The sequence below is a fragment of the Schistocerca serialis genome, chromosome 11 (genome assembly GCF_023864345.2).
Source record: "Schistocerca serialis cubense isolate TAMUIC-IGC-003099 chromosome 11, iqSchSeri2.2, whole genome shotgun sequence".
Taxonomy (NCBI): Eukaryota; Metazoa; Arthropoda; class Insecta; order Orthoptera; family Acrididae; genus Schistocerca; species Schistocerca serialis.
The window spans coordinates 162830564-162857865 of NC_064648.1; the positions used below are offsets into that span (position 1 = coordinate 162830564).

At 41.1% G+C, this 27302-nt stretch overlaps 1 protein-coding gene across 1 annotated transcript in view; it reads right to left on the minus strand.

Annotated features, from left to right (window-relative positions):
* Positions 1 to 26698, minus strand: part of LOC126427080 (uncharacterized) — a 40092-nt gene extending 13394 nt beyond the window's left edge. The window contains exons 1-2 of the mRNA XM_050089251.1: positions 26563 to 26698; positions 26330 to 26454 (exon numbers count right to left, since the gene is read on the minus strand). The gene's annotated coding sequence lies outside the window, so the exon portion shown is untranslated. The remainder of the gene's footprint in view (positions 1 to 26329; positions 26455 to 26562) is intronic.
* Between the last annotated feature and the right edge of the window lie 604 nt (positions 26699 to 27302).

A 27302-nucleotide genomic window follows, 5' to 3' on the forward strand; every position in this document is an offset into this window, starting at 1 on the left:
CTTCTATACTGACTTAACTGTAATTACAGTAAACCTGTGTAGATGGTACAGTCATCAAAATATGTTTCCTGCAGAATAACTGCATCCAGCTCATTATCTATGTTTACATACATACGCCACAAGACACGGTATGGCGTATGACAGAGCTTACCTTGTACCACTACTAATCATTTCCTTTCCTGTTCCACTCATACAACGGGTGTTTAATAAGTAATGCAACACTTTTTTCTCAGTCAACAATATCGGTTGAAAAGAATTCAGAATTTGTTGAAGGACATCACGGAATTTCAACCCCTATATTTTCACGAAGTTACTATAGGTGGCAGCACTACATGTAGCCTTAAAAATGGCATCTGTAGCGGATGTGCATTCCGATCAGAGAGCTGCCATTGAGCTTCTTTTGGTGGAAAACCAGAGCCCCGCACACACTCATTGGTGCTTGCAGTGAACAAAACCACGTGAGCCACTGAGCTAGGTATCTGTCCTCATCGCAATGAGGTCGCACAAACCTGTCCGACCTACTGTGTGCTGGCTGGCTGCACACTTTAAAGAAATTAATTTAGCATGTTCACTGCCACAATAATGCAAATCAACTTTTCCTTCTCCGTGATAACACGAGACCTCACGCAAGCCCACACACCTGAGAGAAACTCTCAAAACTTCATTCGACTGTTCTTCCTCACCCACCCTACAGTCTGTATCTCGCACCTTCCAACTTCCATCTGTTTGGTCCGATTGGGGACGCACTTCACTTCATGGAAAGAGGTACATGGATGTAGCAAGGCATTGGCTCCGATGTCGACAAGTAGAGTTGTACTGTGCGGGCTTATAGGCCTTTCCAGTAAGATAACATGAGGTTGTCACACTGAATGGAGATCATGTTGAATAATAGTGTTTTGCAGCCGAGCAAGTGGGGAATAATATGGTGTACTAGAATTCTGAATAAAATCAACCTGCTTTCAGAAAAAAGTGTGTTGCATTACTTATTGAACCCCTCCCCTCCTCGTAAACAGAGGGAGGGAAAATCAACTATACAGGCCACCACACAAGCCCTAATTTCCCTTATCTTCATCGTTCTTATGCAGAAATATGTTGGCAGCAGTATAATCACTTCTCGTGCTACAGCTTTTAAGTTTCCAACAATGTTTCACAAATATTCTAAAAGTTTTAACTCTTCAGGCTTTCCCGGCGATCTAATGACATCTTGGGTTGTCGGATGTTCTGCCGGGTATCAGTGTCGTACTTGCACGATATTTCGGTCACGTAGCTCGTGACCGAAATATCGTGCAAGTACGACGCTGATATCCGGCAGAACACCTGACAACCCAAGATGTCATTCTAAAAGTTGTTAACAGACCTGCTGACAATTACCGTGGACTAACTCAATGCTGTCTCTTATATACTCAACATATTTGGACTTGTTTGGGACTTGCTTAAAAATATCTGGGCTCCCCCTCCCCCCCCCCCCCATCCACAAACAGTGACAACCCCCCCCCCCTCCACTTGCAGCCCCCTCCCCTTGTCTGCCACTGATGTGATGTACCAGATAAGGCACGATCCTCAATGACTCGTCTTCTAAGATGGTGTCAACACATCTTGTTGTTTGTACTGTCATGGCAGGAAAATACGACAGCTGCTTCTGACAGTACCGAACTTCTTTTGCTCCTTTTACCAGAACACAGCAGAGTTTAGAACAGTTCATTGTAGTACTATTCAAATGTAGTTGCAATTGTGACAGTTCTGAAATAGTGAATTATTTACCTATCTGCTGAGAGCAAGACAAGACAACATTTTATTAAAAGGTCATTCTCTGTAGAAAATGAAACATTTAATTTCTTTACTTATGTTGTTGCAAACCCCACAACAATTCTCTTGTCCCACCTACCAACATCCCTTAAAAATTTATATTTTTTATTGAAAAATCTGTAGTTATTTACATATCATGAAGATAAGTAAGTTTTGCATTTTAACTATATGGAAAAATACTCTTCTCTTTGCATGCTATCATTTGCCAAAATTTTGTTTCTATATCCCAAACCATTTGTAAGATACAGATGAGATGTTCTGGTATGATCTGAAACAAGTCCAGTTCATACAGTCCATTTTGTCAAGATTTCCTCCCAAGTTTAAAGACTAGTTCAATACATTAGCTGCGTTTCGTATGCAGAATGTATGATGCAACACAAACAAAACGCAAATTCATAGCAACCCTTGTTTTTCTATCCAAACTATTCAATTTTTTGCAATAGTTTACTTAACATGAAAACATCACAATAATTCTGGTTTTTAACAAAATGACAGACGTTACTTCATTAAAAGTGTCTAACGAGGCTATTAGACGAGAGAGAACCAATCGGTTTTACTCAATAGTTTGAGAAAGGCTCCAAACCTCGACATTCTGTTTCGTGTCTCATGTTAACTGGCATTCTCTGTGGCTTCCCGTCTTGCAGGCCGTGGTGTCAGATGCCGTACAGGATACATTATTGGACACTGCAGGTAGCTTTCAGGTACCCTTACTGCTCCAGAACCTTCAGGGAGAATATACGAAACTTCTACAAGCGAGCCAGGTAGAAGATGGGAAGCAGTCACACAAACTGCCAAGTAAGTTAGCTGTGAATCTTCCTCACGTTTCACAGTCGGAAAACTGTAGGAGGCGGCCGGGGTCCTGCATCCGACCAGATCTACACGGCACGCAAAAGTAACACGAGGTGGTAAAAGCTGCCAGCAGAGGTCGGTACGGACTGCCACCGATACAGTCTTGTCTCTGTGGGATGCCAGAGAACTGGTTCATTATGTCATCAGAGTAGCCAAAAGTCTGTCACAGCACTGCCCGGTGACTCAGTCCGTAAGGAGATGTATCGACACAAGTGATGTCACTCACCTGTTGACCGGGGCCTTCAAATACAGACCTGCCCACAGCTGTCAAGACAGTACAGATTGCAGGAGAGAGCTTCGGTTACGAGAATTTAATGTAGAAATCAGGCTCGAACATGAACAATCTCAACCCTGGAAACAGGTTAATCCTTAACGTAGTCACAGATTAGAGTGTAGCGTAATTGATCGAAGCCGATGAAGCGGCTCTGAATTATTAACAGAATGGCAGTGTGATTTACAGCACAGAACACAATTTATGCTATCATTACAATGTGTGTCAATTTTTCCAACATCTAAAGTGCTGCTTACTAATGTAACTACACTCCGACATCTGTAGCACTTGACTACAAATTTGTCTTTACATTCACTGCACCAGTAGCAATACAGAAAAATGAGATGGTGGTAAGGTCCTTGCAATTTTGTTGCAATTTATGTATGCTATGTACAAACAATGGAGAATCCAGGAGGGAAAATTGACATTATGGAAAGGATAGTTGTTACTCGCCATGTACGAGGTTTGTCCGAAAAATACGTATAAACTCGCGCACAATGAGCGACGTATGAGCAGGCACATTGTCGTGATGAAGGATCCACCTGTCCCTTTTGCCAACTCCGGTCGAACTCGGGCCGCACGAGCTCTGAGACATGTCAGAGCTTCAACATAAAAATTTCCGTTCGCTCTCTGGCCGGGAGGGACAAATTCCTTGTGAACAATGCCCTAGAATCAAAGAAAACAATCAACATTGTTTTCACATTGGACCTCGATTTTTGCGACTTTTGTTCCCGATTCTCCAGCTAGTTTCCATTCCTCGCTTTGAGATTTGAGCTCCACATCAAATTCGTAAAACCGGGACTCATCTCCAGTGATGACTCAGTCGAGAAAGTCCCGTCGTTCCTGTGCTTCCAACCAATCCTCACAGCACTCTACCCTCTTCGCTTTCTGTTCTGGCATCGAGAGCTTCGGTACGATTTTCACACACAATTTCTTCATTTCAAGTTTTTGTGTCAGGATTTCGTGAACGATTGTTTTGGGTATTCTGACTGCCAATCTACGGTCTTTAAGAACACTAGCCCGAATTCGTTCAACATTTTCATCGGAACTCGATGTCGACGGTCATCCTGGGCGAGGGTCACCGTTCACTTCTTCTCGGCCGTCCCGGAACCTTTTTAACCACTCGTTCGCGGTTGATTCCTTCAGAGAATTGTCTCCGTAAACCTGTTTCAAAGAGTCAAAAATCTCACGGCCATTCTCGCCTAGCTTTGCAAGAAACTTAATGTTGACGCGCTGTTCCTCTGTCAGAGAGAGCTCTGTGCCGACGGCAGGGGACAAAGGGTGACTGTCAGCAAGCTGCCGCACACTCACACCTTCACACAGAGTGCTCAGACTCGAACCGAGCGTTGATGGGATTCATTACAGCAGTAGTCCCACCTGGTGGTGACTGCAACTTTTGACATGAAAACATTATTCAACTTTTATACGTATTTTCTGGACAAACCTCGTAATGGAGATGTTTAATCGCAGATAGGGCCAACAAAACTGCTGTCAAACAAGTAAGCTTTCAGCCAAAACGTCAAACGCACACACACACACACACACACACACACACACACACACACACACACACACACACACACTCTCTCCACTGTATGGCTGCCAAAGCCACATTGTGGGAGGGATGAGGTGGGGGGAGAGTGGGGCAGCTAGGTGCCGTCGGGAGGTTAGACAGACGATGGAAGAGAGGGAGGTAAAGCAAAAGGAGAGAAGTGAAAGCACTGTGTGTTTTGATGCAATAGAGTGCTGCGTAGTGCCAGAATGGACACCAGGAAGGGGACAGATGGATAAAGAACGATGACTAAGGTCAAGATGAGGAGGATTACGGGAACGTAGGATATATTACGGGGAGATTCCCCACCTTTCCAATTCAGAAAAACTTGTGTCAGTGGGGAGGGTCCACACAGCACAGCCTGTGAAGCTGTCACCGAAGTGAAGAACGTCCTGTGGGGCTTCTCCCACTGCCCCTCGCAGTCTGGCCCTGCCGGCTGGAGACCGTGGTCACGTACACTGTGTGAGCAAAAGCGTCTGGGCACCTGGCCGAAAATGACTTACAAGTTCGTGGCGCCCTCAATCGGTAAAGCTGGAATTCCGTACGGTGTTAACCCACTCTCAGCCTTGACGACACTTTCCACTGTCACAGGTATAAATTCGATCAGGTGCTGGAAGGTTTCTCGGGGAATGGCAGCCCGTTCTTCAGAGTGCTGCACTGAGGAGAGGTATCTATGTCGGTCGGTGAGGTCTGGCACGAATTTAGCGTTCCAAACCATCCCGAGGGTGTCCTACAGCATTCAGGTCGGGCCTCTGTGCAGGCCAGTCCATTACAGGGATGTTATTGTCATGTTCCTTCTCTAGATTGTCGCACAGATGACAAAATGGTAGATATCGAAATAGACGACAGAGGGATAGAGAAACAATTAAAATCGCTCAGAAGAGGAAAGGTCGCTGGACCTGACGGGATACCAGTTCGATTTTACACAGAGTACGCAAAGGAACTTGCTCCCCTTCTTGCAGCGGTGTACCGTAGGTCTCTAGAAGAGTGTAGCGTTCCAAAGGATTGGAAAAGGGCACAGGTCATCCCCGTTTTCAAGAAGGGACATCGGACAGATGTGCAGAACTGTAGACCTGCATCTCTAACTTCGATCAGTTGTAGAATTTTCGGACACGTATTATGTTCGAGTGTAATGACTTTCATGGAGACTAGAAATCTACGCTGTAGCATGGGTTTCGAAAAAGACTCGTGTGAAACCCAGCTCGCGCTATTCGTTCACGAGATTCAGATCCATAGACACGGGTTCCCATGTAGATGCCGTGTTTCTCGACTTCCGCAAGGCGTTCGATACAGTTCCCCACAGTCGTTTAATGAACAAAGTAAGAGCATACGGACTATCAGATCAATTGTGTGATTGGATTGAAGAGTTTCTAGACAACCGAAAGCAGCATGTCATTCTCAATGGAGTGATTTCAGGTGTGCCACAGGGGAGTGTCGTAGGACCGTTGCTATTCACAGTATATATAAGTGGCCTTGTGGATAACGTCAGAAGTTCACTGAGGCTTTTTGCGGATGATCCTGTGGTATATCGAGAGGTTGTAACAACGGAAAATTGTACTGAAATGCTGGATTATCTGCAGCAAATTGACACATGGTGCAGGGAATGGCAATTGAATCTCAATGTAGACAATTTGTAATGGTACTTTGACTACCGCGCCTCTGCCAATACGAAGATATAATTTACGATCACGCACGCAGAAGAGTGCTGCGCCAGCGACCGATCTTTATAAATAATTTTGTTCGTCTTTTTTTTACTTTTGCGTAGGTTTTTGTTTTTAACAACTAATTGTTTACACTCTCCGTCTTGTCTTCATACGAAAGACGTGTATTTTTCGGCGATGTGTTGAATGTGCTTTTGGATGGAAATTAAAATTACATTACAAAGCAAGGTTGTTTCAATAGTCATTCAAGGTGGTTATCATCAAATTTGTAAATTGATCATGACAGTGACAACTTGAAGTTTTCAACAGATGGAGGAAAGTGAAAGACAGGTCGTCCTACAAGAGAAATTAGGACAGCCATGAAGCCTACATTGTAATTAATACTGCGTATCTAACAAGATTATAAGGTAAATTTCAATTAGTTTCTGATGCTATTTCCGTACAGTCGCTTTTTGTAGTGTTGCCGACCCGGTCTGCCATGCACGGTCAAATTACAGCACGATCTCAATCAATAATACGAAGTCCGCCTTATCCGTAACTGAAACCACCAAAACTCCAAACCCAATCAGATTTTCTATTTTATATTTTCCACGGCAGAACCCTGAGGAGAAGGGTACACTACAAAGTGTAATGTGCTGCGAATACATAGAAAGAAAGATCCCTTATAATTTAGCTACAATATAGCAGGTCAGCAACTGGAAGCAGTTAATTCCATAAATTATCTGGGAGTACGCATTAGGATTGATTTAAAATGGAATGATCATATGAAGTTGATCGTCGGTGAAGCAGATGCCAGACAGATTCATTGGAAGAATCCTAAGGAAATGCAATCCGAAAACAAAGGAAGTAGGTTACAGTACGCTTGTTCGCCCACTGCTCGAATACTGCTCACCAGTGTGGGATCCGTACCAGACAGGGTTGACAGAAGAGAGAGAGAAGATCCAACGGAGAGCAGCGCGCTTCATTACAGGATCATTTAGTAATCGCGAAAGCGTTACGGAGATGATAGATAAACTCCAGTGGAAGACTCTGCAGGAGAGACGCTCAGTAGCTCGGTACGGGCTTTTGTTGAAGTTTCGAGAACATACCTTCACGGATGAGTCGAGCAGTAGATTGCTCCCTCCTACGTATATCTCGCGAAGAGACTGTGAGGATAAAATCAGAGAGATTAGAGGCAACACAGAGGCATAACGACAATCTTTCTTTCCACGAACAATAAGAGACTGGAATAGAGGGGATAACTGATAGAGGTACTCAAGGTACCCTCCGGCACACACCGTCAGGTGGCTTGCGGAGTATGGATGTGGATGTAGATGTAACCACTCCGCCACAGGCCGTGCCTTACGAACAGGTGCTCGATTGTGTTGAAAGATGCAACCGCCATCCCCGAATTGCTCTTCGACAGTGGGAAGTAAGAAGGAGCTTATGAGGAGACGGAAGGCAAATGGGCTTCAAAAATTTGGTTTTTAGATTTTAGCATATTTGAAATGCCTGGTCTTCCCTCCGTGAAAAAGTTTTTATTTTATATAAATACGACAATTTTTCGTGAGATATGACTGTTTTCCTGACACTCTGTGCAATCCGGCACTGAAATGCCACACCTTTCTTTTTATGCCATGCAGAGATAATGCACAGCATTTGATTAAATGAAATTAAATTAAACCCATATTTATTTTGTAAAGATGCCTTGTTGAAGAAATGTCTTCACGGGAAAACCCAAAACTTAAATGAATGTGTGAACTCTGTCATTTGGAACCGGTTACTGAAAACTGTATTCATTCAGCTTACAACCTCAAAATTGGTGTTTATGATGCTATTTTATGCTTCGATGATGGTATAATTATAAAACTGAATGTTTTGGAATTATTGGTCATAAAATCTAGCGGAAATACTGCAAAATCCATGGTGCAAATAGATAAAGAGAATCCGCAAAACATATGGCTAATTTAAAATGCACAAAAGAAGACAGACAGAAAAGAGGAGGGACCAAGAGAAGAAAAGAAGACCAGTATGATTCAGATGCTGCTCAGATTGGTGCAAGAAAATATTTATTACTGGTAAGTAATTCTCATCAATAACTATACTAGAATTGCAATATTAAACTTTAAATGGATTTTTCCCAAAACTACATTTTTTACTTTCTGGTACCATTATTTGATAAACTAATGGGGTTAGAAACATGAAATTTGGTCAATTTGCACTGCAGATGGTAATGAGTTATTACAAGTAAATTGAGAACCACCAAATAATCAGAAACCGTTTTATAATAATTAATGTACAAAAAGTTAGATTTTACTAGTAAAAGTATAATTTTTTTTCTTAGAAACTATACGAGGTATTATGTTCATTTTACTTGTAAATTGAGACATATAAACACACACACACACACACACACACACACACACACACACACACACAAAGTAAAAATTTCATTGTTTTATCACTTATCGATCTTTTGAAAACTACCTATTCAAAGGGTAAAATAGCATTGGCAGAATAGGGATAAAAACTGCCTTCCATCTCCCCTTAAAGCATCAGTGTAGGTTTGTGCTGTGATATTGCCATGACAAACAACAAGGAGTGCAAGACCCCTCCATGAAAAAAACAACCAAACCATATCACACCACCTCCAAATTTTACTGTTGGCACTACACATGCTGGCAGATGACGTTCAATGGGCATTTACTGTACCCGCACCCTGCCATCGGATCGCCTTCCGTGATTCGACGCTCCACAACACGTTCTTCCACTGTTCAACCGTCCAGTGTTCACGCTCCTTACACAAAGCGAGGTGTCATTTCGCATTTGCCGGTGTGATGTGCGGCTTATAAGCACCCGATCAATCGTGAAATCCAAGTTCTCACCTCCCGCCTAACAGTCACAGTACTTGCTGTGGATCCTGATGCAGTTTGGAATTCCTGTGTGATGGCCTGGATAGATATCCACCTATTACACATTACAACTCTTCAACTGTCTGTGGTCTATGTAAGTTAACAGACGAGGTCGGCCTGTACGCTTTTGTGCTGTACGTGACCCTTCACGTTTCCACTATCACATTGGAAACAATGGACATAGGAATGTTTAGGAGTGTGGAAATCTCGCGTACAGACGTATGACAAGTGACACCCAGTCACCTGACCACGTTCGAAGTCCGTGAGTTCCACAGAGCACCCCATTCTGCTATCTCACGGTGTGTAATGACTACTGAGGTCTCTGATATGGAGTACCTGGCGGTAGGTGGCAGCACAATGCACCTAATATGAAAAATGTATGTTTTTTTGGGGTGTCCAGATATTTTTGATCACAGAGAGTGTGAGTGTGAGTGTAGCATTTGTGTGAGTATGTTTACTTCTATTGGTCAGTTTGCAGAAAGCTTACTTGTTTGACAGTCTTTTTGCTGTGCCTATCTGCGAATCGGCATCTCTTCAATATGGTGAGTAGCAACTATTCTTTTCATAATATACGTGTGTGTATAAAGGCATCAAAACAAGAAAACTGCATTAAATGTGGCAAAGTGCATTTAATTATGGTACAAATGTAAATATTAGGCTATGCCACACGTCAGTGTTAGCGCAATCTTTATCTTGCATTCGCCGAGTTCCGCAACTGACAACAAAATTATCACTTTTTAATTTGGAGGATGTGGGTTCCACTATCATACTCTAGCTCAAATGTGTTATGCCGCCCCTTTTCTATTCTATTCAATACTTCATTAGTTACGTGATCTACCCATCTAATCTTCAGCATTCTTCTGTAGCAACACATTTCAAAAGCTTCTATTCTCTTCTTGTCCGAACTACTTATCGTCGATGTTTCCCTTCCATACATGGCTACACTCCATACAAATACTTTCAGAAATGACTTCCTGACAAACCTATACTCGATATTAGCAAATTTCTCTTCTTCAGAAACGCTTTCCTTGCCATTGCCAGTCTACATTTTATATCCTCTCTACTTTGACCATCATCAGTTATTTTGCTCCCCAAATAGCAAAACTTATTTACTAGTTTAAGTGCCTCATTTCCTAATCTAATTCCCTCAGCATCAACTGACTTAATTCGACTACATTCCATTATCCTCATTTTGCTTTTGTTGATGTTCATCTTATATCCTCCTTTCAAGACCCTGTCCATTCCGTTCAACTGCTCTTCCAGGTCCTTTGCTGTCTCTGACAGAATTACAATGTCATCGGCAAACCTCAAAGTTTTTATTTATTCTCCATGGATTTTAATACCTACTCCAAATTTTTCTTTTGTTTCCTTTACTGCTTGCTCAATATACAGATTGAATAACATCAGGGAGAGGCTACAACCCTGTTTCACTCCCTTCCCAACCACTGCTTCCCTTTCATGCCCCTCGACAAGTAACTGCCATCTGGTTTCTGTACAAATTGTAAATAGCCTTTTGCTCCCTGTATTTTAACCCTGCCACCTTTAGAATTTGAAAGAGAGTATTCCAGTAAACATTGTCAAAAGCTTTCTCTAAGTCTACAAATACTAGAAACGTAGGTTTGCCTTCCCTTAATCTTTCTTTTAAGGTAAGTCGTAGGGTCAGTATTGCCTCACGTGTTCCAACATTTCTACGGAATCCAAACTGATCTTCTTCGAGGTCGGCTTCTACCAGTTTTTCCATTCGTCTGTAAAGAATTCGCGTTAGTATTTTGCAGCTGTGACTTATTAAACTGATTGTTCAGTAATTTTCACATCTGTCAACACCTGCTTTCTTTGGGATTGCATCCATATCAAATACATAACTTTCATAGTCATGGGACTTATTGGTGTCAGTCAAGATGTTTCACTCCTAGAGTTGGCTTCATGGGAGTGGGAGGAGGCAGGGATCCAAAGACAGATGTATCAGCATATTCATGGTAGGCAATGAAAACCTTGGAACTCCATCTGTCTATGAAAACCCTGATTCCAGTAACCAGCAATCCATAATCAAAGAGAGATTTGAAACTACACGGATTTCTCTAACTGCTCAATAACTAAGCTTCTGCTACGTAGTTAAACATGTATCAACCTTATCTGTATCACTTTATACTATCAATGTAGGAAAAGATATATTGCTACTTACTATAATGTTATCACACTGAATTGTAGACAAGCACAATTAAAAGACACTTACACATGTGATTTTGGCCATGACATTAGTGGAAAAAAAGAAACAGACACGCATCATTTCAACTTGGTGCAGAGATTAGCAACTTGCTCTAAATGTTGAGAAACTTAAAATATTGCACTTCAGAAAATGAAAAAAATGTGACTATAATACCAATGAGTCAGTGTTGGAATTGGCTAACTCATACAAATACCTGGGTGTACCACTCTGTAGGGACATGAAATGGAAGAACACACAGGTCCAGTTGTGGGTAAAGCAGGTGGTAGACTTCAGTTTATTGGTTGAATACTGGGGAAATTCTATCAGTCAACAAAAAGAGATTGCTTACAGACCACTCTTGCAGCCCATCCTAGAATAGTGCTTAAGTGTGTGGGACCTATACCAGATAGGACTAACAAGGGATGAAACTTCCTGGCAGATTAACAAGACTCGCAGGAGAGCTTGTGCAAAGTTTGGAAGGCAGGAGATGAGGTACTGGCAGAATTAAGGCTGTGAGGACAGTTCGTGAGTCGTGCTCGGGTAGCTCAGTTGGTAGAGCACTTGCCCGCGAAAGGCAAAGGTCTCGAGTTCGAGTCTCGGTCTGGCACACAGTTTTAATCTGCCAGGAAGTTTCATATCAGCGCACACTCAGCTGCAGAGTGAAAATCTCATTCTGGCTAACAGGGGATACTGAACAGGTAAGGGAAAGGACAGCACAAATGGTCACAGGTTTATTTAATCTGTGAGGTTGTGTCAGAGACACTGAAGGAACTGAAATGGCAGACTCTTGAAGAAAAACTATCCCAAGAAAGCCTCTTAAAAAAGTTTCAAGAACTGGCATTACAGCTGCATCTACCTGGGTACTCTGCGAATCATATTTAAGTGCCTGGCAGAGGGCTCATCAAACCACCTTCACAACTCTATTATTCTAATCTCGTATAGCATGCAGAAAGAACAAATAGCTATATCTTTCCGTACGAGCTCTATTTTCCCTTATTTTATCGTGGTGATCTTTTCTCCCTATGGAAGTCAGTGTCAACAGAATATTTTCACATTCGGAGGAGAAAGTTGGTGACTGGAATTTCGTGAGAAGATTCCGTCACAATGAAAAACTCCTTTCTTTTAATGATGTCCAGCCCAAATCCTGTATCATTTCCATGACACTCTCTCCCATATTTCGCGATAATACAAAACGTGGTGCTCTTCTTTGAATTTTTTTGATGTACTCCATCAGTCCTATCTGGTAAGAATCCCATGGCGTGCAGCAGTATTCTAAAAGAGGACGGAGAAGTGTCATGTAGGCAGTATCCTTAGTAGATCTGTAGGTGTCTTGCCAATAAAATGCAGTCTAGTTAGCCTTCCCCGCAAAGTTTTCTGTACGTTCCAAATTAATTAGTTCGTAATTGTCATTCCTAGGTATACTGTTGAATTTATGGCCTTTAGATTACACTGATTTATTGTGTAACCAAAGCTTAAATTCCTTGTGGATAACCTCACATTTTTCATTATTTATAGTCAAACTGCCAATTTTCGCACCGTTCAGATCTGTCTTGTAAATCTTTTTGCTATTTGTTTTGATCTTGTGAGGATTTTATTAGTCGATAAACGACAGCGTCATCTGCAAACAACCTAAGACGGCTGCTCAGATTGCCTCCCAAATCATTTATGTAGATAAGGATTAAATGATTAATCTAAGGATGTACTACAACCTGCAACAATTGCTCACACAGGGATACTGAGGATAAGATTAGAACAACACTGCACGCACAGAGGCATTCGAACAATCATTCTTCCCACACTCGATATGGGAACGGAACAGGAAGAAAACCTAATAACTAATACAATGGTACGTACCCTCTGCCATGCACCTCATGACGGTTTGCACTGTTGAGCATAGATGCAGAGGCATTCTCACAAACAAGGATACCTCATGCATACACGAATAGCAACTCCAGTAGCTCTGAGCACTACGCAGCTATCACAGGGGAAGGTAACAGCATGTCATCATCTGGACTCAGGGCTGAGACACCCTAGCTTTATTTCTTCACATCAACTCCTCTCCCATATGCTTCACCTGGTCTTCCTCAATGCAGCACGCCACCATCTTTGACATTGACCACCTCCTCTGATGGCTCCTCCTGCACTGCACATTAGACCCACCAACCACCATCACCACCTGCATTTCGACAGCTGTATTCCCTTTCACGCCACAAAATCCCTCCCGTACAGTCCGTCTACCCGGGGACGGCATACATGCAGTGACACGAATCGCCTTTGCCCAGTACGCTGAGGTCTCACCGATGACTACACAGATGGGCACTATCTCCCAGACCTAGTCTGCAAACACATCGCCCATGCTCCCTCACACCCCTAATCCTCCCACCACCCCTGAGAACCAGCCACAAAGGAGTGTCCCCCTCGTCACCCAATAACAACCCAGACTGGAACAACCGGACCACATCCTCTGCCGCGACTTTCATTACCTACAGTCGTGCCCTGAAACGAGTGACATCTGACCCGAGATCCTTCCTAGCCTTCGTATAGTGGTGACCTGTCGCCCACCCGAACATCCTATTCCATCCCTATGCCACTCCTAATCCCAACCCCTTGCCAGAAGTATCACATTCACAATGTTGATTATCATCAGTATCATTATTCACAATGTTGATAACGGCTGTGATGTGGGGTACTGACAAGTGGGGATTGCCCCCAGGGATCAGTGTTGGGGCTGCTCCTGTTCCTTATTTATATAAATCATATGCCCTCTAGTATTATGGGTAACTCTAAAATATTTCTGTTTGCTGATGACAATAGCTTGGTAGTAAAGGATGTTGTGCGCAACATTGACTGTTTCAAGTAGTGCAGTACGTGACCTCAGTTCATGGCTTGTAGAAAATAAACTAACGTTAAATCACAGTAAGACTCAGTTATTACAGTTTCTAACACACAATTCAACAAAACCTGGCGTTTTAATCTCACAGAACAGATATGATTAGTGAAACTGAACAGTTCAAATTTCTAGGTGTTCATATAGATAGTAAGCTGTCATGGAAAGCCCAGATTCAGGATCTCAATCAAAGACTTAATACTGCCATTTTCACTATTCGAACGGTATCAAAAGTGAGTGATACTTCGAAACATAAATTAGTCTACTTTGCTTATTTTCATTCACTTATATCATATGGTATTATGTTTTGGGGTAACTCTTCCATTCTTCAAGGATATTTTTGGCTCAGAAAGGGCCGGTTCGGGCAATAAGTGGTGTGAGTTCACGAACCTCTTGTCGACCTCTGTTCACGAGCCTGGGTATTTTGTCATTGGTCTCTCAATGCGTATATTCCCTATTGTCGTTTCTTGTTACCAATATTAGTTTATTTCAAAGAATAAGCAGCTTTCACTCGGTTAATACTCGGCAGAAATCAAACCTGCATTTGGATCGGACTTCCTTCACTCTTGTGCAAAAAGGTGTGCAGTATATTGCTGCATCCATTTTCAATAAGCTGCCACTCTAATTCAAAAATCTTAGCAGTAATCCACACACTTTCAAATCTGAACTGAAGGGTTTCCTCATGGGTCACTCCTATTCTGCCAAGGAGTTCCTCGAAAAATTAAGCTGATTCTTATTGTATCGCTGATAGCGTTTACTTAAACTTACGGACTGACTTTTTTCCATGTTCATGAACATTTATTTTTATCTGTTATTACTTTTATGTTGTAAGTTCATGTAGTGACACATTCCATGACCTTTGAGGTTTGCTCCTCAATTTGGTCCTACAGAACTTGACGTGTAAATAAATAAATATCCACCTGCAAGACCCAGGTGTGAGAGCTGCCCAATCGACCGACCCTGCACTCCCTATTCCTGTCCTCCCACACATTTATCCTGCCCCATCAGGGACGGGGCCACCTGCGAAAGGAGCTGTGCCATTTACCAGCTCTGCTGCAACCACTGCACAGTGTTTTATATTGCTACAACTACCGACAAGCTGTCCACCGGGACGAACGGCCACCGCCAAACTGTGGCCGAGAGCAGAGTAGACCACCCTGTGGCACATCGTGCAGCTGAACTTAACACACTTTATTTCATTGGCTGCTTCACTACCCGAGCCATCTGGCCCCTCCCCCCCCATCACGAGCTTTTCTGAACTGCTTATTTATCCATTTCTCCAGCCCTAAACAATCATGATCGTATCGATGTTGTCAACATAATAGCTAGGCAAATTTATAATTATCACAATCTGAATTCATGAACATTGTGTAACATAAAGATACATCATTAAACCACTTAATAACACAGTTGATAATCTTTACAAATAACTATATATTTACATCATTCCAAGTAATCCTTGGAAGTATAAAAATGCTTTTCCAAGAAATATTTTTTTAGCGAATCCCTATTTTGCTCATGTCTTTGATCCCTTGTAGGCAACTGCCTTGCCACAGCAGATACACCCCCGCCAGATCACCGAAGTTTAGCGCTGTCGAGCACGGCCGGCACTCTGACGGGTGACCACCCGGGCCGCCATGCGCTGTTGCCATTTTTCGGGGTGCACTCAGCCTCGTGGTGCCGATCGAGGAGCTACTCGACCGAATAGTAGCGGCTCCGGTCAAAGAAAACCATCGTAACAGCCGGGACAGCGGTGTGCTGACCACACGCCCCTCCTATCTGCATCCTCAGCTGAGGATGACACTGCAGTCGGATGGTCCCGGTGGGCCACTTGTGGCCTATAGACAGAGTGCTTTGATCCCTTGTGGAAGTTTGTTGTACAATTTAATTCCATTATATAACATGCTATTTTGAGTTTCTGATTTGTTTTTCCTGTAGAGGTTAACTGTTGTCTGTGTCTGGTTTCATGTGCACGTATGGAACTGGTCAACATGTTTTTTATGTATATTACTGATTTCAAAATGTATTCACACAGAATTTTCAGTATACCCAAAGATTTGAATAACTCTGTGGAAATGCCATGTGCTAGGGCCTCCCATCAGGTAGACCGTTCGCCTGGTGCGAGTCTTTCGAGTTGACGCCACTTCGGCGACTTGCGTGTCGATGGGGATGAAATGATGATGAAAGACACACAACACCCAGTCATCACGAGGCAGAGAAAATCCCTGGCCCCATCGGGAATCGAACCCGGGACCCCGCGCGCGGGAAGCGAGAACGCTACCTCAAGACCACAAGCTGCGGACTGAATAACTCTGGGCAATGGGATCTACTGCTACTTTTCGTTATGATTCGTACAGCCCTTTCTTGCAACTTAAATATTGTTAGTCTTTCTGCTCTGTTGATCCCCAGAAGAATATGCCATAACTAATTACAGAGTTGACATATGCAAAATATGCAGTTATAGTACACGAGTTACTACAAACCGAGTTTATTATCCTAAGTGCAGAGCATGCTGAAGCTATTCACTTTCCAAGTTCCGCAGTGTGCTGGGTCCAATTTAGTCTAGAGTCGACATGCGTGCCAAAAAATTTTGTTGACGGTACACATTCTAAGTGCTCCTCATTAACTTTTAGCTCGGTACTGTTCGGTTTTCTGTTTAGGTGGAAACTAATACTGTTGTTTTCACATTTAGGGTTAATTTATTAGCCTCCATCCACTGGAATACATGGTTAAGTGTTTCCTCAGCTTTTTCACTGAGTACACTTGGCAACTCAGCTTCGATTAAGATGCTATTGTCATCAGGAAACAGTACCGATTCACCACATTTGACACTTTGTATATTAGAAAGAGGATTGGGCCCAGCACACTTCCTTGGGGGACTCATTATTGTATTTTGGGTTTGAAAGGTATGATTGGAGTTTGAGTGATCTCCACCTGTTGGACCCTGTTTCGCAGGTATGAATGAAACCACAAGTTAGTTACTCCTCTTACTCCCAGTGCATTTAGTTTGTTTAGGAAAATTGTGTGGTCTACTGTGTCAAATGCTTTGGTCAAGTCAAGGAAGATCCCTGTTTTGTGGCCTCCTTTGTCTAGTGCTTTGAGGAAAACATTTGAGAAATGAGCTACAGCTGAATTTGTGCTTTCGCCAGCCCAGAAACCAAATTGCTCTTTACTCAGGAGATTGAACCCCATGAGCCTGTTTTTCATTATGGTCTATGACGTTTGAAAAGGACGACAGTAACAAGATTGGTCTATAATTTTCAATGATTTCTGGGTCACCTCTCTCATATTGTGCAGACAGGAGTTACCCTCACAACACATTCTCTGCTCCTGTAAGTATCCCGGCCTCAACCTACGGTAACGTACTGTCCCCACCCCCTCTGTCCTATCATCTCCTCCCCATTCTCGTTTGCTGCCCACTGCCAATGAACCCACCTAGCTTTCCCCTCTCTCCTCCTTTTCCGCTCTGTTTTCCTCACCACCTCGCCTCACGGCCTCCGGACGCTGTCCCCACTGACACTGTGGTCCCTGCGTACTCCACCAGACAGCGTTTCTCTCTCTCTCCCCCCCACCTGTACACTGCTATCCCCCTCCCCCTTTCCCACCTCCTCCAGGTTGCTGCTACCATACCACTTTATTGTCACACTGTGGCCCGAGCTGCCAGAGTCGGTGGCCACGTGTGCGTAAGGTGTGCTTGCTTTTAAGAATTAACTGTGCGTATCTCCGTTTATCTTTTCCGATGGAGGCCACGGCCGAAAGCTCGAGTGTGAGTTTCTTAAGGGGAGCCTGAACACCCTATCCTGACAGTGTTAAATTTAGTGACTTTCCTTCCCTGTATTTCAGGAGCCACTGTAACCATTGGCATGAAACTTTTACAGGACATTAAAATGTGTGCTCTGACTCTACTGAACTACAACAATTGCATTTTAGCCAGTGCTTTCAGAAATACAATTTTTTAATTATGCAGTTAAAATTTTGTGTACTGTTTTTGTATGTTATCCCAAATAATTTTAATTATACATAACATTATGTCCTTTTAGTTCAGTAGATTCAGGATGCATATGTTACTACTCCCTGAAAATTTGGATCCTCTACTCGACGTGCTTTCTGAGATTTATGGAAAGATGAAACAGAAAACGTAAAGTTTCAGGAATGGTCTACAAGGTTTCAAAAGGCTGTAACTCAATATATACTTAACTTTTTATTTTTAATCACTCCGAAGCACCCTGCACCGTACTGAAAATCATCCTTTTGATCTTTTTCCAAGTTTTTTTTCTTCTTTTCTTCCTTCTGGACTCATTAGTGGCCAACTGGGCTGCATCTCTGCTTTATCAATGTGAACCTTGTCCATCCATTCAAGTTCTCTGATGCAGTTTGCTCCAGGATTAATTCCCATATGCTATAGCACTTTCACCCCATAAATGCTGCCATCATTAAAAGCAACAACAGCGTCACTGACCCCCACTTTCTTCATTTCAACAAAAACATTTTTTGGTTGGCAAGCCCATATAAGATTATTGAACGACTCGTTGGGATTTTGAGTCTGACCAGTAATTCAGGATTTACCAGGTCTCTGTAAAAAGATTTTATGATATCCATGACTGCTGCTGGGATGGAATATTTATGGTTGTATGAATTTGTGTACTGGGCATTGTGGAAATTGCACCATGAATGGGGTCTAGGAGGGCAAAATTGGCATACTGCCAGCTTCATTTTCAACAAATCCTCAGTATTAATTGTAATGGCCATCCCATAATACTGCTGTAGTTCATCAATCATTTTGTCTGTCAGCCTGCCTGTTATGGTTTTACCATCTGAAAATTTCATGTCTCGCAAACTTTGTTTCAACTTTCTCCACTTGGTGCCCATCCTCTTCTGGACATGACCTTTATAACAGCAATCCATAGCCTTCCATATAAAAAAAATTACCGATTTTGTTACATCTTGAAGTAATACACATAAACATTTTAACTAGTGTACATTATATTTAGAAAATAAAATACTTCCCACGTGAATTTATAAGTGATACATAAATCATTTTATTCAGAAAATTGCAAATTTTATAAAGAGATAAAAATCTGAAAATGAGGGAACAATTTTTTTTTTCATTATACCTCCCCTTAAATGTGCCTGTCTGCAACTTTGTGTGTTATCTTTATGGTAAGTAGCAATCTATCTCTTCCGAGACTGTTTATATTCCTACCTGGAGTTTCCTCCATTGTTTGATTTCACTTAATATTCACATCATCAGTAAAATTTAAAGAAACAGAATTATGAGGTTCTTGTTGCCTACCACTGATGTATCTCTAGCACCTGAAGGACCATCTATCAAGATTGGTAATTTTATCGCTTGCTGCCTGGAAAAATTGTGCAGTAACACAATACCCCTAGCAAACCTCCACCGAGGGTTTTGGAGAGAGAAGAAATGACAGTTGTGTAGTGGAACCAGGCTCTTGTTAAAATACCAATCCCAAACGTCATCAAAGCCATTTGATTTCAAAAGACTGGAGCTCCCTATTCATCTTGCAGTCGTAATGACCATCGAATCCCAAGTCAGTCATTTTAGGTACGTGTAGGCTTTTCGAACAGTCAATTATATGTCGCACACTCAAAAGTGTCTGTCAAAAAAATTGTTATTGCGAAAGACAAAGACAAAAATGCTCTGTGTTCAAAAGTATACCAATAAACTTCAAATTTAATTACTGCACAAAGAATCCTCATCTTTCATTCTTTTGCACACGCAAATGTGTGTGTGCTTCACATGTGCGTACATACTTCAAAAGAAAAAGAGCCATCGCAACGCATGCTGGGCACAGCTCATGTTGAATAAAATCTGCTGCCAGCCACAATCAAAGGTGGGTTATTTAGATCACAGCCCTTTTCAGTCTTATGCCTACCTTTAAGTAATCATACCTTATATGTTATAAATTCTGTTTTCAAATGTAGTACACATTTTGAATGTGTGAGTTCATGTCTCGTCTGCAGGTAACAACATTTTAAGTGGCATTAATGTGTGGAAATCCGAATATGGCGGTGCAAGTGAATACTTTGGTGAGAAATGCTCAATTGTGATACAGATATTCCATCTAACAGTGAACAGTCAACTCTAATCGAACGTCAAAACATGAAACTGAATGTACAGTCATTTGAAGATCAGCATACATACAAAACTGGTCCTGATTTAAATAAACCACCTCAAACAGTGATGACAGATTTTGTGTGTTCTCTTTACTTATTTGCTGAAACTGCCCAAAGAACATTTATTTTCTTACCAGGTAGCGCACTATTGCTGTTTACAGAAGCCACTTGACACCAATATTCTCCTGATCCCCAGTCAGTAGAACGTAAGGACTGATGCTTCGTGATTTGCTACTTTTGCCACGGGGTTCATTTGCATGGTAGCATTGCATACGTGTGGTATCGGTTGTGACTGCTTTCAGCGGAATATTTTTCAGTGAGTTAACGATTTTGGTTTTGTTATGTCGACGTTATTGTAGTTTTGTTCTGTTCGTCATGTGTGAATTTTGGTCAAACGCTTTGTTTATGTCTTTGGTAGGTGTGGATATGACTGACAAGGTGAACAGTTTTCGGTTGTCGTCGATGATGGGGGACAGTGAGTTGTCTCTAATAAAACTTCTTCAGCTATTCGGCCTGTTGGCTGAAGTTGTGAAGTGTTCAGTGTCTCGTGAAGAAATCAGGCTTACTAAAGTTCTGTTGTCTCGGATAAGGCACAGCTATATGTGGAGATGTCTTAAGGATAACAGGTCAAGAGAATTTGGTCAATTTTAATTTTCTAGGTTTTTTTTTTTTTTTTTTTTTTTTTTTGTAGGATTAAGTGTGGTGGTGGTGAAAGTTTTGAGACTTATGTGGTGTCAGTAGTTGCTGTTGACCTATATAGGTCAAGGGAAGTGTGATTCCAATTTTGTTGGTTTGTTGTGTTTTTCGAGGTAGTGATTGCGGACGTGGTTGTAGTTTTGGGTTTCAAGATTTGGTATCTGTTGACCTATATTGGTCAACGGAAGTGTTCGATTCCAGTGTTTTTAGTTGATTTTGGGAAGGTTGTGGTTGTTTTATTTTATTGTTTTTGTCGTTCAGTTTAGCAGCGTGTGTTTATTTTTAGTTTGCCCCCACCCAAATACCCCCAAGTTCCCTCGCTTGTCCTGTTAGTTTCATCATACTTTTGGAGGAATACGTATTTGATGATTTTTGATCTATTTTTGTGTTTGTTGTCATTTTTATGTAATGACATGGTCGCGATATGGGAGTTGTCGTGAATGGTCATTTCCGCCATATTGGTGACGTCATTGGTCAAAGCAGATGGGTGGAATCTGACATTTCTGTAAACCAACCCTTGGCACACTAAGTTATTTGGCTGTGGCAGCCATTAAGTTGCCTGCCTGGACAGGTTCTATAGCTTTTGCCCTTTATTTGGGCCTGTAATTTCTACTGGTTCTCATTCCTGGAAGAAGGTGCTCCAGTTACTGACCACACCAGACATTGGAACCCAAATTCACAAGCATAAAATTCAAATAGGAATTCTTAATGTAATTAATTTTGGTCACACATGTTTTGAACTCAAACCATAAATAAGACCCTGGAGCCAGTCACTGTTAGGTGGTATGAAAGACTGGACCGTGACAATTATTACCAGTCTTTTATACCTTACCTTAAAATTAACAGATGGGAATGATGATATTTTTAAAGAGCCTTCTGTTCTTAATATACATTAATGACTTGCCATTCTATATTCACGAAGATGCAAAGCTGGAACTTTTTGCCAATGATAAACTCTAGTTATCACACCCAACAGACAAGAATTAACTGGTGAAATTGTAAATGATGTTTCTCAGAAAATCATTAAGTGGTTCTCTGCAAATGGGCTCTCACTAAACTTTGAGAAAACACAATACATACAGTTCCACACAGTAAATGGAATGACATCATTAATAAATATAAACTTCGATCAGAAATCGGTAGCTAAGGCAGAATACTCAAAATTTCTAGGTGTATGCATTGATGAGGGGTTGAACTGGAAAAAACACATGGGAGATCTGCTGAAACGTTTGAATTCAACTACTTATGCTATTAGGGTCATTGAAAATTTTGGCGATATACATCTCAGTAAATTAGCTTACCACACCTATTTTCATTCTCTGCTTTCGTATGGCGTCATATTCTGGTGTAACTCATCATTGAGTAAAAGAGTGTTCATTGCACAAAAGCGTGTAATCAGAATAATTGCTGAAGTTCATCCAAGATCATCCTGCAGAAACTTATTTAAAGAGCTACAGATTTTCACTGTGGCCTCACAATATATATATTCACTTATGAAATTAGTTATTAACAATCCGAACGAATTCAAAAGTAATAGCAGTGTACATGGCTACAACACTAGGAGAAAGCATGATCTTATCTACTCAAGGTTAAATCTAACTTTGGCTCAGAAGGGGGTAAATTATGCTGCTACAAAAGTCTTTGCATCATAAGTCTGACAGATAGCCATATAGCATGTAAAAGGAAATAAGAATTTCTTAATGGCAACTCCTACTCAGTAGATGAATTTTGGATATAGTAAGTGGGTAATTTCCCCAACAGCCACAAAAAATAAATAAATAAAAAGATTAAGTGTCATGTAATATTTTGCGTAATGTAATATCTTGTATAGACACCTTTTATTAACCTGATACGTTCCACATCATTACGAAGTGTCGTATTCATGATCTATGGAACAAGTACCAATCTAATCTAATCTAATCCAAGCTCAACACTGATATCCTGTTGTTCAACTGAGGAAGAAAATACCAGTGTTAGCCATGAAGTAAAAAGCAAGCAAGCAGTCAAACAAACACTGGTATTACCGACAGCCAAAAGAACATACCCAACACTGGTATCGTGTACTTCAGTTCATCTACAAATTAAGTATTGTGTAGAAAACTGTAACTCTTCCATTGGTATCCTGTAGGTCAGCCGACATTACCAATTGTGGAGGAAACCACAAACACGGTATCTCATTTCAGGTAACATGTATATTAACTGAGGGGCAGAAAATGACACCTAACGCTGGTATCCTATACAGATCAACTGAAAAATATGATATTAGTGTTACCCCCAGCAAAAAGAATGACAAACCTGACATAAGTTATTTATTATGACACTGCAGTATAGGAAATGGTACACAAATTCCTTAAAACAACAAACGAAACACACACATTCTTTCTTCCTTTCTTTCTTTTAAGGGTACATTCATTCATTCAAATTTAGAACTTGACACTTCATTTCCCAAGCTATGCAATTTACTATTGAATTGAACTGAATTTTATCCGATCCTGTAAGATTACATTGTGTACAGTAAATGTACATGTAATACAGGACATGTCAAAGTAGTAACATTCATTATCACTTATTTTTCTACCCCTTTAGCTTTTTTTACATAATTGATAATGAATAACAAACTCTTTTGCAATGAGAGAGTAAGTTTCTTCGGAAAGTTGTCAAGTACACTATGTTGCACGTTTTCAGGCAGACTTCTTAGTAGTCTGATACCAGAGTACTGGGGTCCTTTTTCTAGCATTGCCAGTTGGTGGGGTATGCTCCGTACTTCATTCTTCATTCTTGTATTGTGGGTGTGTACACTAGTTTTTGTAATCCAGTCCTCACTACCTTTTGTGATGTGCATTATTGTTTTGTATATATACAACAATGAAAAAGTTGAGATACCTAAATTCTTGAAACAGTTCCTGCACGTTTCAGAGGTCTTTCTTCTTAAAATGGTCCTAATTGCTTTTTTGTTTTTGTAATGTGAACACTTGTTTTGTCTCTTGTTAGTTTTCCCACACAGTCACTCCATACGGTAAGTATGGTTTGAAAAGTCCATGATACACTGTACAGAAGAATCTTTTCTTAATACTGTGATGGCTGCATCATTAAGAATATGACAGAGCTCAGTTTCTTACAGACATTATTAATATGTTTTTTTCCCCCATTTCAGTTCATTATCCACAAGAATACCTAAGAATGTAATAGATTCTAGTTCTTCCAGCTTTGTTCCATCAACCTCTAAATCCACATCTACAGCCTGCTTGTTTTTAAACACTGCATGCATAGTCTTTAGATTTATAAGAAGTTCACTTTCCAACAGCCATTGAGCTGTGACATTTGCAGATATGTGTGCTCTTTTCTATGACTCAAAAATAAAATATCATCTATGAGTTAAATATGACATCACTGGTCAAAGCCAATAAGTTTTGCACCATTCTTCAGTTGACATAACATTTGCCTTTGCAAAAATATTGAAGACTGGTCTCAGAACACCAACAATCACTTCATAGTTTACTCTTCCACTAGAACAAAGCTGTGTTGAGGACCTGCTAACCTACAATTTTGCCACATAGTAAGGCATTAGACTTTCACATCCATGCCACAGAGAATGGTCCTACTTTCTCTACTACTAACCAAAACTGAGGAATGTAAATGGCTTTTTCTTCTACCTTAACACTTTACAATCTCTAAGCCCAACATATCCCTCATTAAAGACTGATGGTGAGCCACCTTCCCCCCCCCCCCCCCTTCTTCTTCTTCAGGGTAGCAAATGGAAAGCTGCAGTTCACAAAATGGAAACCAAGTGTCACTGCAGTTGAGATGTCAGTTGATAATGTGCAGTGTCACTACATTATGAAGTCTTGTGTGTAATGTGAACATGGACTGGTAGTGAGGTATGACTCAACAGTGAAGCACGAGCCTATTACTTCTTTGCAAACAAACTCCTGCACACTAGGAGTGAACCAAATGAGGTCTTGCTGTTTTAAGTGGACTGACCCTGTATTTGAGTGGGTGGAGGTTCCCATCCCCATCTGACCATCCAGATTTAGGTTTGTGTCATTTCCCTAAATTACCTCCAAGTCAATTTCAGGATGTTTCTTACTATAAGGCTAAGGCCAGTCACCTGCCCCATCCTTGTGAAACTAGACCAGTAAGAATGTAACTGCCTCTCTAACCTATACGGTGTTGTTCTTAATATGCACTGCTGTACGTGTACAACACCCTTGCAACAATAATCCACCAATAAATAAAACAAAGAATGTTCACCATAATGTTGGGTAATGTTAATTATTTTTAGCTACCTGTTCCACAGTGAACCATTTCACAATACACTCGAGGCAGGTGGACTTGGGGAGGAAATAAAGAATTAGGCACACACTGGCTTAGTTAACAACCAGTTATCAGAATATGAGGAATGTACTAGAGCCCAAACTGCATCAGCTTTTTTAGGGACATTAAAGAGAGGAGTCCATCAACTACAGTGCATACAGAGGTGCTGAAACAGGCATTCTTCCCACAATCAACTGGAATAGGAAGAAGGCGTAATAACTGATAAGGTAGGATGTACCCTCTGCCATGCACTTGTGGTTTGTAGTGTACGGCTGCAGACTCCCCCCTGTGTATACTAGTGACAGAAAGATCTCCACCTTACTGGCGAGTGTCAATGCTGAGACAGTACACTGTTTCAAAGAGTGTCTTTTAGCAACGACAAAAAGCCGTGGTATTGAAATATTTCCAAATGACCAGAAACTTGAGAGGTTTTCACGATACTTGTCACTTTTCTCTAGCAACAGAAAGTGACTGGAAACAGAAAAATGTATATGAACTTTGCATAACTAAGAAACACTCTTGTTAATTTCTCATCTAATTTTAAGTCAAACGGATGTCTTGACAAATACAAACTCTTTGAAGTTGTAATGCAGCAAGATGATACTGCCCGTCCTGATAGCAGTAGTTGGACTTGCGTGTTCTATCACATATTTCATTACAGTGTTGGTAATAATGTACTGCATAAATATGACTTGATAACTAAATTTGTAAGCCAACGATTTTCTTCCTGTGCTGTCACGCAAATATTAAACTAGCAATACGAAATATGCAGTGAACTACTTGAAAAGCTTAGGGAACTTTCAGATTTGCTCACAGTACCGGTATATAGGCAGTAGTCACTTTCTAATTTACTCGACTAAGTTTTGATGTCATATGTGTGAATAGCATTCAAATATTATATCAGCGTACTGTTAATACTGTATACAGACAGTTTCTAGTTTTCTCATGCTTTTGTTCCATATGTCTCGTCCATTCTGCATCCCTGATGGAACTCATTTTCGATGGGACCTAGGGAACACGATGAAAAAAATAATGAATGAAAAGGGACGCGTTCTCACCTTATAAACAGGCGCGAAATCAACCAGTGGGTCTTCCCTCCCGGCAACACGAGGAAGCGGCAAATGGGCTAATAATTAACGTTCACCAATGTTCACTTCCTGGAATCGAGTCGTGTTCACAGGTACTGTTGACATAAGAAGAGGCACTAGAATCTTCATTACCACATACAGCAAGCAAACTGAACATTTTAACACAAATTAGTGTGTTATGACAAATCATTCACGGTTCTTACCAATTCATGAAACTGCCGTAACTATAAATTGCCAGTAGACATGTAAGTATCACAATTTTGTTTTGAATTTTATCGAGCACAACCGACCACACACGCTTGTAAGACGTAATTTATCGTAAAGTCGGTGATTAGCGTAGGACTTCTGGTCTAGTGAAGAAGGGGATACAAACCGTGGGCTTTGACCAATAACGTCATGCATTTGTCAGAGACCAGAGATAGTAATGTCTTCACTTCGAGGCATAGATAATAAAACAGTTCTGTGTTCCGGATAAGCGCTATCATTGTACATTAAAATAATTATTCGTAATGATATTGAGGTAATTTGGAGTATTTGTTTGTTATTGTAGAACAATTTTAGTGTCTTATTTTCGTTTATAGGAATGGATTTGTTTGTTTGTGGATATGGAACTTTCGTTGCTGTCTGTCTAGGCGAGCTTCGGTTATTCCTCGATATTTCCGTGTGGTAAGTTCACTTTTCCATTTGCTTCTTTCACTGTATTTCACTATTTTGACATATTTCACTGTTTTATTCCACCAATATCCGTGTTGTAAAGTACGTAATAGAAATTTCTCAGCTGTCGATCTTCTTTCGTTTCCCAGCACTAGTATCAGTACGACATTTTCGAATGTGTACTTGCTATATTACAGGCGAAACACCCAGCACAACTAAAATTTCTATCACGTCCTTCAATTCGCCTTTACACTGACGACACAACGAAAATTTGTATCCCATCCTTCAC